The sequence below is a fragment of the Triturus cristatus genome, chromosome 2_1, assembly GCF_964204655.1.
Source record: "Triturus cristatus chromosome 2_1, aTriCri1.1, whole genome shotgun sequence".
NCBI lineage: Eukaryota > Metazoa > Chordata > Amphibia > Caudata > Salamandridae > Triturus > Triturus cristatus.
Window position 1 is genome coordinate 1,164,894,811 of NC_140581.1, and position 15,579 is coordinate 1,164,910,389.

Here is a 15,579-nt window from a genome sequence, read left to right on the forward strand (position 1 = left end):
GAGGACATGGTATTAGGATCGGTCCTAGCGTGCCAGTTTAGGACAGGCTTGCAGAGTAGCGACGTTACGGTACTTTGGAGGGGTGGTGAGTCACATACGGGCGGATCCACCCCTCGGGGGGTGGAGAACGGTACATGGGTGACTGATAGCTGGGGGCGGGAGGCAATGAAGGAAATTCAAAAGAGGATGCTTGGAGGGCAAGTGAAGGTGAGAATGGGGAGAGGAAGGAGGTCACCGAGTGAATGGGGAACGAGTCAAACAGGTGAGATGGTTTTGAGAAGGATGAATGGCGAATGAGTCTGTATGCGATGGGAAAATTATTTATTGCATTTATATACTGTTTAATAAAGTCTAAATGGTTGCAACCTTGTCCTAATAAAATGGCCTTTTACGCTTCAAGTAACAGCGTGGCGTGTAGTTATTGCGCGAAACGGCTTTATTTTAACTGTCTCCCACCTGAAAGCGCTGGTGCTTCAGTAGTAATCAAGGGTGGAAATCCATAGCTGCCAACAGTCCCATTTTGGCTGAGATAGTCTCGGCTAGTTGGAGACAGTCCCCGGTAATTCACTATCCCTGGCCAGTCCCCGCAATGTAAGATGGTCTACGATTAGACCATTGAAGACACCTCAGCCAATCCTGGTGCGACGCACAGAATTCCAAAGTTCTGATTGGCTGCGTCTTCCCCACGAGCCATTCATTCTTGCGGTGGGCGCCGCTTTAGCGGGCTGGGCTTAGGTGGATCTACGCCTAACGGGAGTTAGTCAGGGGGTTTGTCGGTGACAGCCGTCCTTACTGGGGTGGGCTAGGCTGCTGTCTTATACGCCTCTCTATGGTACAGAGGAAGAGAAGGAAGAGCAGGCCAGCCACGGGTGTTAAGATTGAGCAATGACTGGACCTGGTCGAAGGCCAGTCTGTTTACTGGTGACAGAGCCTGGAGGGTGCCCATATCCTCGGGCTTCTGGCTGTTCGGTGACTACCCTACGGGCCTTGACCCGGCTCAGCAGGATATGGGAGGTTGTTCTAGAAGGCACATGTGTGACTGATCTAGCATTTACACTTTCCCCATTATTGCTGCAGGATGTAGAACTGCATGGGAGGCTTTTGCGCATGAGTGGCTTGGCAAGTCATGTTCCCCATGGTTCCCTTGCAGTTGCCATGCTCCATGGCACCTAGACACAGGTCCTGTTCTGTATCAGCTGCAGATTAGATGCAACGCAGTAGTCACTCCCCAGACTGCAGCTGAGCTACAGCGACCAGCCCGAGCAGGAGGAGGTATTTTCCCAGCACTGTCATTGACTCCGTTGGTAAGTCAAAGAGAACATGTTGTTTAATGTTCTTGCCAGAGAGAGATAAGAGTTTTGTCTAGTGCAAGTTTCGACTCACCAGTAGCGCAGAGGGTCAATTGGGCCTGCTGCAAAGAATGTGTATCATGCTTTTCACAGAACCCAATGTTGCTAAAATGAGTTAGTTTAGGTTCAAATGCATTGTTATTAGTAAAGCTAATCCCAACCACTGTGGTAGGTTTTTAACCTGAGTTTCTACTTCTCCTTAACAAACACCCTTAAAATATACTGCATCCTAGTATCTGTGACACGTGACTCCTACACCTTCTAATGCTCATTGTTTTATTTAACATTTCCTAGACTGATTTACACAGGTATGATTCACCGTCTCTGTGTAATGTGTCTGTGATGTTAAGTGCTCTGACACTCTGTACTGGCATGAGCAGCGCTATAAAATACATTAAATATTTGTGTACAGAGGGACTCTGGGAGGATGAAGGGCACTGTTGGCCAGTGGTTTTGAGGGAAGCCATGGAGAATGACGTCATGAGGCACCAAAAAAAGATTGTTGCACTAGGCACCATCTGCTGGTCCTGGGAGAGTAAGTAAGTAATGTCTGTCACTGTGTTGTTTGAGATTGCTAGTTTTGTCCAGTTGGGAAGGTGTTGTTATCGGTCTTGACTGTATGTACGTATGAACTTTAATAGCACATTGCTTATTTTATAATACAAGTGACAATCCGTGACAGTATTTTAAGTAGGCGGAGTTAAATTATGCAAATTATGTGGAGTGGGCGGGGTAGTAGGTGTGGTAAATCTTCAAGGAAGTAATTGATAGCTGTGCTGCAAAGTGTCCCTGGAAATGTTTTCAATTTTTGTCAACTACGGAGATCCATTCGCCCGATTCATTTTTCAAAATCTCCAACTTACCTCTTCTGAAATGTTGACATGTATGGTTTTCTGCCGAACAAAAGCGAGCAGTGCTTTGCGAAGCTGCTCACCACAGGTGGTGTAGTTTCCTTTGTTTTTAGATGCAATTAGCTTTCCTCGCGAGTCTGTCATTTTCCTTATTCCTGTTAGGAAGAGCAATGCTAGATGAGAATTCACAGGCGTCTGATCTCGTATACTGACTGAGGAAGCAAGGTGTGTCGTTGGCTCAGCAAGGCAAATATTCTGGGGGTGTCTGATGAAGCATACAGTGTAAGACTCAGAATCATCTGTTAAGTCACAAAGGATTTGCCCTACACCTGTAGGAACAAGCATTGGCATAGCCAATAGCTCTGGCATTGGCTGCCAGCGTTTTTATTTTGACAATTCTTGTTTTGTCAGGGTGTTTGTAAAAACTTATTTTTGAGGGAGCTGTAAGGTCCTAGCCGATATAAAAAACAATTGTCTAAAGACAAAAAAAATGTTTGTTTCAAAAAGCACACTTTTCCGTAGTAGTTCCTGGGATTGAAGTAACTACTTTGTGTGCAGATGTGCTCCTTGGGAAATTGCCGAATGCCATCACTCACTGTGAAGCCAATGGCTAAAGTGGGCTCACACAGAGCCCCATGTTCTGTGCTTAATGGGTGGAAGATAAATGCGAAGGACACAATACCAGACCAAAGGATGACGAGGGCTGTCTGAAAGCCCCTAAAGGAAAGTATAATATATAATTGTAGGCAATGGTGATAAAACTCACTGATGTCCAGAGCCCTGCAAAGAATGCACAGAACCAAAGAAGAAAAGCAGTGCTTAAATTGAGCTGGTGGCCAGCACATAATTGTCAACACTGGCACTTATGACAGTCTGCCACATGGTGGCGCTGTCGGTTTAATTTACAGATGAGCACAACAACATTGGTATATTAAATCAATATACATTAAAAATGGCTAATACCTGCGTCCGAGCTATTACTATAGGTTTGGGGGCCTGGAATAGTCTGGATTTTCCCACTCGTAGGAGTGTGATGCTTTTTAGTTGTGCTGGTTCTGTTACTGGCAGCGCGGGCAGGGGCAATGGGTAGTGCAAGTTGCAGTGGGCTCCTGATGAAGACCCTGACACTTATTTTTTTATTTTTTATTAAACACTGGTGTGAAGAATGTTTCACATTATGCGTTTCTCGTCTTCTTTTCAAACAGTTACATGCAGAGACCTTGTTAGGGGCTTGCTGCAGTGATCTGTGTACAGCATCATAGACAGAAACGCGATACTTTGCTGGCAACATAAAGCCAGGGACTAGTACAAAGCGGGAATTGGCGGTTAGAAGATAATAACATCCCGGGGCACCACTTCAGAAAGCGGAGGCTGCTTGTTTTGCTATAATTATAGACACAAGCACTACATTCAAAAAAAACATTGTCCGTGGCTGAAACTCTAAGTAACTATGCAATCCTATAAAACAGACACAGTAAATCTGTTAAAGACCAGCAAACACACAATATGTATTGTACTTGTGCTGCTGTAACTACCTAGTCGGCTAGCTTCCATTCAAAATGTTTCTTTCATTAGTTCAATAAATAGACACCTCTTCATATGTTGATAACATGTTAAAATTAGTTGAACTGGAAGTTGACAGTATCCACTATTCCACAACACTTTCATCAAACAGTTCTTGTCAAAGAGCTCCCAGCTCACAGAAGACACCAGTAAAGTGCCCCAGGTCCCCCGGTCAATTTGAAGTGTGTTTATTGAAATACTGTCTTTCTATCATGCAGACTCTAAGCACTATTGGTCATATTTTGCAGAACGTATTGGATCTGAAGATCCTCAGAGCTTGTAAGTGGGTTTTCCATTCCTATGACACATATCTACAGCAGCATACTAGCAGCATGCATGACCAACAGCAGCAACAGGGCAAGGGCGGTCCATTAAATCTTGGCTGAGACTGAGCTCCCTTCCGACCAAATGGCAAAGAAACAGGACGCATATTCACTGCCCGCTGTTGCAGAACACATGGTTTCAAGGAAGCTGCGAAATCAACCTCTCGTGGGCCACCTCCTGGGAAACACCTTAGCGTCTTGAACGGCGGATCCACCTCTGCTGCAGCATCCATCGAAACAACTTATGGGACCAGACCACCTAGTGATGCTGACTGCCCCAATAATGTTCAGTTTTACTTTAAAGCTCCAAGGCACACAGCTCCAGGAGCTGGTGCCTTTTGTTTAGTATACAGAATGAAGTAGGGTCGAGCAGGAAAGCTGCTGGAGATTCACCACTAACCAAAATAAAAGACTTAGCTAATAATAATCTACTGTTAATTCGGAGTCTATGAGGACTGCATCCAAAGGCGACAGGGCGCAGGAGAAGGAGATGAAGTTCTTAAGCTGAGCCTTTCACCCAAAACTGAGCCATTGGCGCATCCTAGGACACGTGAAGCACAATTCTGGCTCAGCCTTCACTACAGCCTATGGCTGCAAGCCGTGCAAGACAGCCAGCAAGGCGACACAGTCATTTTACAGTCTCAGCAAATCGTGGCACAGCTGTCACATGGCACCTGACCCTCCTTGGCAGTCAGAGGCGTAAATGATCAACGTCTATGGCCTGTGATAAATGGGGGCGGTGAGGTTATCACGGAATGGTTGTACCCAAATGAATAAACGTTTTGAAAATGCTTGTTTATGTTTTCAATTGTTTGCACAAAAGCTAACATTATTGTATGCCTTTTTCTGAACAGAGCAATATTATGTGAAAGTGTTCAAATGAGCCTCTTCACATCGGATTGCCTCATGCAAGTATATCTTCTCACTCGGTGGTCTGATTTCTGCGAGGGTGGTGACCAACACAAGTCTCACTTTCCTATGAAGACAGAGAGAATAAAAGGTTTTAGTTGCCCATGGGACGACATTTTGCTTCCCTCAGGCACCATGCTAATCAGTGGAGCACTATGTCCATGAACTCTGATCATCACCCTACAAAGGGCCGCACAGCATCAGTGACCTAAGGAGAGGTGTGAAGTGATTTGATGGTTTACATTCCTAGCTTATCACCTAAGATCACATTCTAATGCAGGTTCTTGTTAGCCCTTAGTAAAACGTAAGGAGTTTACTATCTGTTTACATGTTTAATAATATTCGTATCGGTGAAGGGTTTAGATTGAGAACAGGAAGCAATGGCGCTCTGGCATGTACGCTAGAAGTGTGTGATGGGGATAGAAATGCACGGTGCAAAAACAGGTCAGGGGGAACAAAACCAAATGAAAAAACCCCAGCAAATGTGTAGGTAAGGAACTACACAGTAAATATAGAGAAAAGTCCTGTGCACACCTATAAAGATAGTGGTTTTCGTGTCAAAACCAAAGTTAGAAATTTCTTTTTGCTGAAATTATGAACATCGACATCAGAAGTATCTTAGATGGGGATTTCATATAAATCCAGATCAATGCCAAGTGAACAGACCAGTCTGTTCACTTGGTATTGATCTGGATATTGACACGAAAACCACTATCTTTATACGTGTGCACAGGACTTTGCTCTATGTCTAATATTAGTTTGCACTAATGTTTTATTAATTTTAACTATAAATAAAGCACTTCTTATGGTTGGGCAAGTTAAATAAAGATTTGTAACATTTGCATAATTGTGGCTTGTTTTCTTTAATTTGTCAGAACAAAGGGAGGGATCTCATAAATAAACCTCTGGCAGGCCTGCGGTATCCTCCATACTAGTTCATCCTCGTGAACAACACCCTCGGGAGGCTTGGCGAGACCTCTGCTGTTTTCCCCACTGTGCAAAAGACTCTGAGAGCCAAGGGAAATGTAACCTGCTGGGCAAGAATGCTTGGGCTTGTGTCAACGTGTCTAGAGAGAGGAGAGCTGGGAGCCCTGACATTCCAGACTTCTTGAGCTGCGCTACAGAGGGCTGACTGCAGAGGCCAAGGTTCCCCGATGCCGATACTCCGGCATCACTATACCATTGCACCGTCACTGCTAGGGCTGTGAGCCCGCACCCATCACTATACCATTGCACCGTCACTGCTAGGGCTGTGAGCCCGCACCCATCACTATACCATTGCACCGTCACTGCTAGGGCTGTGAGCCCGCACCCATCACTATACCATTGCACCGTCACTGCTAGGGCTGTGAGCCCGCACCCATCACTATACCTTTGCACCGTCACTGCTAGGGCTGTGAGCCCGCACCCATCACTATACCTTTGCACCGTCACTGCTAGGGCTGTGAGCCCGCACCCATCACTATACCATTGCACCGTCACTGCTAGGGCTGTGAGCCCGCACCCATCACTATACCATTGCACCGTCACTGCTAGGGCTGTGAGCCCGCACCCATCACTATACCATTGCACCGTCACTGCTAGGGCTGTGAGCCCGCACCCATCACTATACCATTGCACCGTCACTGCTAGGGCTGTGAGCCCGCACCCATCACTATACCTTTGCACCGTCACTGCTAGGGCTGTGAGCCCGCACCCATCACTATACCATTGCACCGTCACTGCTAGGGCTGTGAGCCCGCACCCATCACTATACCATTGCACCGTCACTGCTAGGGCTGTGAGCCCGCACCCATCACTATACCATTGCACCGTCACTGCTAGGGCTGTGAGCCCGCACCCATCACTATACCATTGCACCGTCACTGCTAGGGCTGTGAGCCCGCACCCGATAGGTCCACACTGACATGCATAGAGGTGCCTGCCTGCAGCTTCTTCTCTTACACAGACATTATTTCATATTTAAGATCCTCACTGCTTCACACATAAATACACCAGCAATGGTTTAGGGGCACTGTTGTGAAGCAAAGGTGTCAATCCTTCACACTCCCACAGAGAAATGAATCACTCCTTTCCATATTCTTTTCGACCAGCTAGGAAGACAATAATGCGTGGGCCAGTTTTATTTAGTGAACTGTTACTTCAAATAAATTCTCCCACTTATGAACGTGTCCAATGCTGTTACTCCAAGCTGCTTGTGAAGTTATTTTAAGACACTAAGATCCCACGGAGACCAATTAGATTCAATCACTGATTTGGGATTTCCCTGCAAATTGCAAGTTCTATTTACATAGCAGTGTTATTACTCACCTTGGCAACTTCTGAAACACCACTGGGCGTACTGTGTGCGTTTTCCTTTGTGAACCAGAGCTCTTTATCGTGAAAGGGGTGCATGTGGGAATAGAACAAGATGTGACAAGCAGAGGCACAGCTCGGTTCATCTACTTGATAGCAAAAAGCCTTGAGCACTTCTGGCTTGTTGTAAAAGGATTACAACTGGAACATTACTACACATTTTCTGAAATCAAAATGTAGTCCATGAACAAAAACGCTCCAACATGTTTGCTCTGCTCTCAGAAGTCAAACCAGACCTCACCTTCATTACAGAAACATTGCTCAGCAAAGATTCTGCACCCACAAGCCGTGACGCCATCCCACCAGAATATGGCATCATCAATAAAAATGGTGCTGGCAAAATTGGAGGAGTCTGCAGTCATATATAGAAAATATAGGGCCGCTCAATAAGATATTTATTTGCAAGCCTGTGTGTGGGACCTGGCTCTGCCTGTACTCCTCCTTGAGCAGAGGGCACGGAGAGCTAGCGCTTCCCCAACCACGAAGCAGCTTGCATACTTTCTGGCAATATATATATATATATATATATATATATATATATATATGTATGCGTATGACGGGTTCTGCTATTCCTACACTGAACTTCTTTATACTTAGATGATCGCATGTCATTCATCCAACAATAAACTGGTGAAGCGCAAAGGCACCAAAACAGAGCTGCAAGTCTGTACTGCATGTGTTGTGTTAAGGCTACTGGTGGTAGCTGGCAGGATGGCCACCTCCCACACTCTTCAAGAGCCTCACCATCCAATTTTGTATAGAACCCCTGGCGTCTCCGCACTACTTCTGTGCCCCTGTGCCTGGAGAATAATGCTACAAACACAAGCCACCCCTGATAAATCCCATTCACCCAGATAAATGTGAGACTTGGCAAAGGCAGCATAAATTACAGTTTTAACACACTCCCCATACCTTTAGGGCTGACTTGGGAAAAATGCTCAAAATGCCCGCTCCCTTCATCTCCATGTGCTGGCTCTTTCCAACCATCCATCCTCTCTCTCGCTCCTTCTCTCCTTTCCCTCCTCTGATCGCTTTCTCTCTACCTTCTTCTCCCTCACTCTTTCTCTCTCCCTTGAAGCTTTCCCATACCTGCGGCAATTAACCTGAGGGAAGGGGAACCAGGGAAAGTGACAGAGCCACTAGGAGCTTTGGGAATTCAAATCTGGCCTTCAAGGGTCCCAGCCCACCGGGGAAATGCCCAGTGATATGAAAGGCCTGCCTGGCCCTGCTGACCTTGGCCACCTTGCTTTTCTCATTTCAATCAACTTTGCAGTGCTGAAATACAGACACGGACTGCCCTTAAGGGGAGAGGGACACAGCCCGCGACCTTTTAGCAAAAATTATGACTGTTTGTCAGGCTGAGCAAAAGTCAGCCTGTCAGACACTCTTTGTGTTCAGGTCAGGCAGCCAGGAGCTAGACTTGCGCTAAATGCACAAGCACCGGTCTGTCTGAGCTGAACTTTGTCAGGCTGAAGATTTCACAGTCATGTCGGTGTGACCTCCTGTGCCCAGCAAATCAGTCCGACACCTCATGGTAAGGGGCATGTCACTGACAGACTCGGTCCTGGGCACTCCAGTTTTAGGCCCTGAAGTGCCCAGGGTCGAGCGTCACAGAGTGGAGTCAGCCTCACTGACCTCTACCCAATCTGTAAGGAGTAAGGGACTGTCGCCTCCTCTTATTGGATGACCCATAACAAGGCCAGTCAATGAGAGCAGGCGGAAGTCCCAATCGTCCTCGAATCACTAAGGCTTCCCTCCCACCACCCTTAATCAATACCAGCGACCCAGTAAGTATTTTCTTTTTTAATGTTCGGTGCATGCTTCTTGGTACGTGCGTTCATCTATGAATGTATGTGTCTACTGCAAATGGGTGTGTGCATGTAAAGGGGGTGTTTGTGCGCGTACTTGTGAATGTATAGGTAAAATTGAGTGTGCATGTAGATGTGTGAGTATGTATGTGTATGTGCGTGTGTGTGGCTTGCCTCTTCTGTTGCATGCCTGGGCCAAGCCGTCCATTATGACAAAGCTCCCCACTCTTACCAAGGGAGCTGGATAAGCAACCTGCAAGAGATGAATGGTTCTGGAAATTATGGAGACCAGCTTCAGTTTGAGGCTGGCTCATGAATGCTTCCCAAAACAGTTCTCTCATGACCATGCTAATGTGATAACATTTTCTATTCTGACACTACCCTGGCTCTGAGCGCATATTTACAGTGTGTCAACAATACAGATTAAGTAACGCAAACTAGGATTGCATTATTATAGTCAATGTGTTGAATGACTAGAACGTGGACTGACAGGCAGCGGTCAATTGGTATCAGAAACGCTTTTATTGTTTTTTCCCTCCATAGAGTGAAGAGTGTGGCTTATCCGTGATGGCACACAGGGAAAAGACAATCCGGAAGTCGAGTGACTTCATTGGGAAGAGGAGGATTGAAACAATCTATGCGCCATTTTAACTAGCCAGATCAGAATATATATTTCTGACGCCAAGAAAGAACTATAAATTCAGATTAAGGATGAAGTCTGAGAAGGCATGCTCCATCAAGCTGCAAGACACAATATCAAAATATATAGATATTTACATATATCTTTGAGAGAGGCCCATGTAGGTTTGGGTATCATCAGCATATTTGTGTATTGTGTTACCTACTTCCTCCATCAGAACCCTCAGTGCCTCTACATGTGAATTGAACAGCACTGGAGCAAGGATTGATCCTTACAGTACTCCGTAGCTGGCAGGGTTTGCGTTGTAGGGGTATGGTCCATCATAACAAGATGTTAGTGACTCGTGAGGAATGAGGGAAACCAACTCAGTGCCTTTCCTTTGAAGCCCTTGGGAGTTTCAGGAATTTGGTTGAGCATATGCCGGCCAATAGTGCTGTGGAGCGCCCACGTATCAATAATACGCAGTGGATGTCAACCGCGATTTTTAGTGTTGCTGTTTTTGTGCTGTACTCCCCTGCAGAGTCAGATTGAGGGGGGGGGGGTGGTTCAAGAAATCATCTTGGCGAATTTAGATAATAGATGTTCAGCCTCAACTTTCTCTATGAATTTTCACAGCCTTCAGAGGTTAGTAACTGGTCTATAGCTCAAGATTTTCTAGTAGTTTGCTTATGTTTTTAGTAGTGGCATGAGCTACATTTTTTAGTGGGATTGTAAAGATACGTTCCTTTATTGGTATGTTTATCAGATGAGATCAAATTTTGCTGAAGAAATAAATAATACTTTTGGTTACTAGGGCTGGGATTGTATCTTTGGGATAAAGCATTTATCTAATCTAAGATTAGCTAACATTTCACAGTGTGTTAGTGTGTACTGATGCAGATTGTTTTCAGGTTCGGTGATGAAAGTGTTGCATTGAGAAACACTTTACACATAATATTTTACTGTAACAGAATCATCTCAAGCACATGGTTCTGTGTATAGAACAGAATGGTGTTTGTGGTCTGGCTCAGACTGAAAACTGGATACGAATGGGAAAGGGGGGGGGGACACGTAATATGACAGCAGAGTGACCATTGTACAGATGAACTGGTGCTGAAGATATTTTAATATTACACATGCAGGAAACAGGGAGATCAAATGATTTGCCCTAAATTACTCGATTGTTTGATGTAGTGCCAAACCCTGGCTTATAACCCATGTTTCCATAGCCAGTAACCATGCCACTAGGCATCTCGTCCAATGAGCGACACAAGTACTTAACGATGAATATGTATATTAACATTTTTGAAAATAACTTTATAATGGGTTTCTCAAAGCTATGTTAAAGTTATATTAGGAAAACATTTTATTTAATTAAATTATGAAATTATTGCTGTATGCTGTTCCTACTATTGCATTTTCACTATCTGGAATACAGAATATCTTTTTGGCAACATAGCCCCAATTAAATCTAATGAGCACATAATTAAAGTAAATTACAATCTGAAAAAAAATAGCCAGTTTCTGACAAACAGTAGCTAAATACAAGCCAAACCATCCTGGTCTCCCCTGGGTGAACGTTTATCAGTAATGTTTTGGTCTGGTAGGTTTCCCTGGGCGCTGTCTGACCCCAGGCCTATACTACAGCCATCCATCATGGACGGTGGGATAAATATGGGTGTTTTTATGCAAAGACATGATGTTGGCAAAGCATTCTGGAGAAAGAAAACAGAGGTAGCCATGCACCATCCTGCTTTTTATCGATCTTCTTAGTGCAGGCTCTAGGCCCACCCCCACAAGTTGGTTACCATTCTTATTTGGGAGACGTGTGGGAATGCTGGGTGGTAGGACTCTGTTATTTCCCATTGATTCCAGAACTTCCCTTCACAAAAATGTGACACACATTTGTGATTTCACCCAAAACCTTAAGGTCCGAAAGGCATTCTTGGTGAGAAAAAGTAGTGACATCTGTGCAAGCCACACTACCATGCACTCTAGTTTTAACAGTTACCCACATCCCAAGAATGATTTGAATTCAAAGCAAAAATTTAGATATTTCCAGGGTGTGATTTTGGGCATTTTCCTCATGGGTGATAGCCCACCTCCACGAGTGGGGTACCATTTTTATCACAAGAAGTGCAAGAATGGGGGGTAGAAGGACGTTTGACGATCCCCACAGATTCTGGAATCACTCCTCACAGAAACATGAGGAATATCTGTGATTTTAATAAAAGTTTGATATTTGCAGAGCATTCTGTATGAGAAACAATATTGGAATCCATGCAAGCCACACCATAGAGGCCTCTTCCTGGTGTCTACTTTTCATAGGTCACTAGGGTTGGGAGGTTTCACTTGGTGCTGGACAATACAGTGCCCAAAGATCGCAGCTATTCATATCTCCATAATTATTGAAATTCAAAGTGAGAATCTAGATGCTCCCACGTTTCATTTTGCAGCCTTTCCTGTTGCTTATGATAAGCCTATCCACACAAGTGGGGAACTGTTTTTAATGGAATAAGTGTGGGAATGCTGGTTGGTAGGACTTCTGTCATTCCCCACAGATTTTGTAATTTTCCATCACAGAAATATGAGAATATTCTGATTTTATCTAAAGGTTGGCATTTACAGGGTATTCGTGGCAAAATAAAACACGGTGTGATCCCTGCAAACCATCCTACAATTGCACTCCATGAACATCTACTTTTCAAAAATATCTGGCGTTGCTAAGCTATCTTGTTTGCTGGTTAATCGCAGGCCCAATTACTGCAGCAACCCTCATCTCCCAAATTCAGTGTAATTCAAATAAAAAGGTGAACACTTCTATGATGTGTTTTTAGTGTTTCCTGTTCTGTGCAATAGGCCCACTCGCACATGGAGTCATATTACACAAGCGCCCTAGGGGTGCAATGGGCGTTTGAGACCGCTTTATGCTCCTCCGGGCACTTTGGTACTACAGAAGGGGCCGCAGAGCCCTGTGCAGCCCCTTTTTGTAATACAGATAGCGCTGGTGCACATACAGCACCAGCGATATCACTAGGGCGCATTCCTTCATTTGCATTGGGGCATGGCCCAATGCAAATGAGGGAATCTCCTTGACTATGTCGGCAGGGTATTACTGAGGTGGGTACGGAGGCAAATATGCCTTTAGAAGGCACATTGAAAGTGGGCCACAAAAAAGTGGCACTCTTTCAGAGCGCCTTCTAAATGCAGCCCTCTATAAGGGACCCCCTCCAAGCATCCCCTTGCAGGCGGCGGCAGTCAGACAGTGCACCAGCCTGCAAGGTGATCTCTAAACACTTTTAAACATGCAGAAGGGTCGCCACCTGCACAGAGAAACACAGAGCAGCTTTTAAACAGCTGCTCAGTATTTCTCTTGAATGTGCTGCCCTTTGGGCAGCCACAAACTAAGGGCAGCACATTCTTCCTTACAGGGTGCACTTTCCATGTTTGCACCTGGCACACCTGCATTAAGGTGTGCTATAGCGCAAACATGGAGAGTGCGTCCAATCTGTAATACAGGCCCTGATGGTGTGTACTATTTTTATTTTGTGGAGGGTAGGAATGCAGACCAGTAGAATATTATTATCTATCAAATGTCTCTACTGGCTTCCAAACGCAAGTATGTAAGTCAGTGTGAACAAAAGAAAACATTCCATAAAATGTCCTCAGAATCACACAATATTATGGATGACCTCAAACTCAGAGTGGGATTATTAACCTCTGTTCTTAAACTCTTACCTTATGAATTGATGGATGGTCAAACAATGAAAACATCATTATGAGCCACAGCTGGATTGATGGTGTTAGGTATACTGTTTTAGTGAAATGGCAAACCCTTAGGTCAGTGGCGTAACGAAATCTAAGGGGGCCCCATTGCAAATTTCACAGAGGCCCCCCCCCCCCCCCCCCGCCCTGGACCCAGTCAGTAGCTTTAAGGACAGGGACCTCACTATCCGTGCACAGTCCAGGAGGGGGAACCCTGGAGCCCGGGGGCCCTCCGCACCATGGGTGCTGCAGGGGCTATTGTTACACCAATAGCTACACACCAAGGATTTAAGAGGCTTGTAGGAAAGGTGATGGTGTGACCATGTGTTACATGGAATAAAGTATCAGCTGCCGTAGATGATAATGATATTGTAAGTCACCTTCGGCCTCGCTATATCATGGGTACTCACAAACTTTCTGTCGGGCCAAAATTACAGCTTGTTTGTGGCTGAGGGCCGCACCGGTAGGGGTGGGGTCAGTGGAAGGGAGGGTGGGGTCAGTGGGAGGGGGGGCACAAGTGGGGGGCAGGGCTAGAGTAAAAAAAATCAAACCCATTTCAAAACATTAAACAATGCTGTTTTTCAAAAGCAGATGTAACTACAAAGAGCACTTTTTGATAATACATTTTTATTAGCAGACAATAGCAATCTTAAGAGGCATTGCATCGCTTTATACACACTTTGACCCCAATTCCATCACAGTCTCTCTCCGTCAGACAGTCTCTCTCCGTCAGTCAGTCAGTCTCTCTCAGTCAGTCAGTCTCTCTCCCGGTCAGTCAGTCTCTGTCCCGGTCAGTCAGTCTCTCTCAGTCAGTCTCTCTCTCTCTCTCTGTCAGTCAGTCAGTCAGTCTCTCTCAGTCAGTCAGTCTCTCTCTCACTCAGTCTCTCACTTTCTGTCAGTCAGTCTCTCTCTCTGTCAGTGTGTCGGTGTCTCTCTCTCTGTGTCAGTCAGTCAGTCTCTCTCAGTCAGTCAGTCTCTCTGTCAATCCATCTCTCTCGGTCAGTCAGTCTCTCACAGTCAGTCTCTGTCTCTCTCTCTCTCTCTCTGCCAGTCTCTCTCTCAGTCTCTCTCTCTCTCTGTCAGTCTCTCTCTACCTCAGTCAGTCAGTCTCTCTGTCAGTTAGTCTCTCTGTCAGCCAGTCTCTCTCTCAGCCAGTCCATCACTCTCTGTCAGTCAGTCTCTCTCTGTCAGTCAGTCTCTCTCAGTCAGTCTCTCTCTCACTCAGTCTCTCACTTTCTGTCAGTCAGTCTGTCTCTCAGTCAGTCAGTCTCTCTCTCTGTGTCAGTCAGTCAGTCTCTCTCAGCCAGTCTCTCAGTCAGTCTCTTTCTATCAGCCAGTCTCTCTCTCTGTCAGTCAGTCTCTCTCAGTCAGTCTCTGTCTCTCTCTCTCTGCCAGTCTCTCTCTCTCAGTCAGTCAGTCTCTCTCAGTCAGTCAGTCTCTCTCTCACTCAGTCTCTCACTTTCTGTCAGTCAGTCTCTCTCTCAGTCAGTCAGTCTCTCTCTGTCAGTGTGTCAGTGTCTCTCTCTCTGTGTCAGTCAGTCAGTCTCTCTCAGCCAGTCTCTCAGTCAGTCAGTCTCTCTGTCAATCTGTCTCTCTCTGTCAGTCAGTCTCTCACAGTCAATCTCTCTCTCTCTCTGCCAGTCCCTCTCTCAGTCTCTCTCTCTCTCTCTGTCAGTCTCTCTCTACCTCTGTCAGTCAGTCTCTCTCTCAGCCAGTCCATCACTCTCTGTCAGTCAGTCTCTCTGTCAGTCAGTCTCTCTCAGTCAGTCAGTCTCTCTCTCACTCAGTCTCTCACTTCCTGTCAGTCAGTCTCTCTCTGTCAGTCAGTCTCTCTCTCTGTCAGTGTCTCTCTCTCTCTGTCAGTCAGTCTCTCTCAGCCAGTCTCTCAGTCAGTCTCTTTCTATCAGCCAGTCTCTCTCTCTGTCAGTCAGTCTCTCTCAGTCAGTCTCTGTCTCTCTCTCTCTCTGACAGTCTCTCTCTCTCAGTCTCTCTCTCTGTCAGTCAGTCTCTCTCTACCTCAGTCTGTCAGTCAGTCTC

At 45.6% G+C, this 15,579-nt stretch overlaps 1 protein-coding gene across 2 annotated transcripts in view; it reads right to left on the minus strand.

The window, feature by feature from the left end:
- The window catches only part of DGKQ (diacylglycerol kinase theta), a 1,093,519-nt gene that overhangs the window by 566,466 nt on the left and 511,474 nt on the right, over positions 1-15,579 (minus strand). The window lies entirely within an intron of this gene.